The 1,371-nt window shown below is 43.7% G+C and overlaps 1 long non-coding RNA gene across 1 annotated transcript; it reads left to right on the forward strand.

Moving 5' to 3' along the window:
- Positions 1-406: 406 nt before the first annotated feature.
- On the forward strand, positions 407-1,040 carry LOC146499252 (uncharacterized). Its single transcript, XR_014870249.1, has 3 exons — positions 407-600; positions 687-817; positions 909-1,040. It is a non-coding gene; the product is annotated as an uncharacterized LOC146499252 (long non-coding RNA).
- Positions 1,041-1,371: the final 331 nt, after the last annotated feature.

The following is a 1,371-nucleotide window of genomic DNA, read 5'->3' on the forward strand; positions in this document are numbered from 1 at the left end:
TTCCAGTTTGGGAAGTTGTGTTTTGAGTGTCTGCTGTAGTTCAGTTCAGTTTAGAAATAATACAATAAAGTGATGAAGTGAGTTTGGCAGATACACAGACACTACATTTAGGTGATAACTTATTCATAAACCTCAGGCCTGATAGCCTCTTTCCACAAATTCACAGTGGAACATTTTGGGCCGTTAAAAGGGTCTGTTTACCAGAACTTCTAAAACTCCTACTACTCTCTAACCCTTGGCTCAAACTCACTCTGACAGTAAAGAACTGGTGACTCCAAAATAAAGAAAAGAAATAAAAAAAATATCTTTTTTTATTTCTTTGTTTTTCTTTTTGTCAGTTAAATGTTTCATGTTTAATGTAATATGAGACGAAGACAGCCAAAGTAAATACAACACAGTTTGCATAAAATTGTTAGGAGTTGGTGGGGTTTCTCTGGTGTGGTGTCACGGGGTCTGCTTCTGTTTTCAGCTCAGGTAGGCGGGGTGGTGTGTCACGGGATGCTGACACACCGGCGGTGCATCAGACGTCATTTGATGGAGCGTTACTTAGGAGCAGCGCGACTGACGTCTGGTGTCGGAGTATTGCCACCTCCTCGAGTGGTAACGTGTTTAATTCTCCGCGGTGTGCATTAAGGCCAACCTATGTCTGGGATTTTGTTTGCTTACCTGTTGTCTTGTATCCTCAGCCGGATCCATCACCCGCTTACCTATCAGCTGTTTGTGAAGCCGCATTTCCGGGATCACTACGGAGATCAATTACAGCGTTTCTCCCACATCCCGAGAATCCCCGCCCGAGCCCGTACAGCCAGTGTGACAAGTGAGCTCTCCAACTCTCCCCATGTTTGTTGCTGTTTCTTACCGGTGGTTTGCCATCTCCCTCTAAAGTTTCGTTTTTCTTTTTCTTATAGATCCACCCTGCGTGCGCGGGTAACCCCTTTCCCTCCGAATACGTGTCAGCGTCCTCCCCTGGTTTCCCTCTGTTTGTCCCTCTGTATAATTTCATATAATTTTGACACCACAAATAAAGAGCACTCCTTGCATTTTCTGCGCTTCTGTGTGTTCTGCCATAGAGTCCGTTCACTCAGCATAACAAAAATATATCAAATTAGTCTTCCTCAGCTCAGCTGCAGCCACTCACAGCAGACGACCGTCCCTCCCTACGTGTGGTTTTACTCGAGGTTTCTTCCTGTTAAAAGAGAGTTTTTGCTTCCCACTTTTGCCAATGCTTGTTCATAGAGTAACATGATTGTTGGGAATCTCTCTGTATTAGGGTCATTACCTTAAAATATACTGCAAGGTAGTTGCTAGTGATGGTTTTTAATTGCATTAGTGAACTTCTTGGCTAATGCCAACTGAATGCTCAAACAACAT

Source organism: Neolamprologus multifasciatus, chromosome 17 (genome assembly GCF_963576455.1).
Source record: "Neolamprologus multifasciatus chromosome 17, fNeoMul1.2, whole genome shotgun sequence".
Classification (NCBI taxonomy): Eukaryota; Metazoa; Chordata; class Actinopteri; order Cichliformes; family Cichlidae; genus Neolamprologus; species Neolamprologus multifasciatus.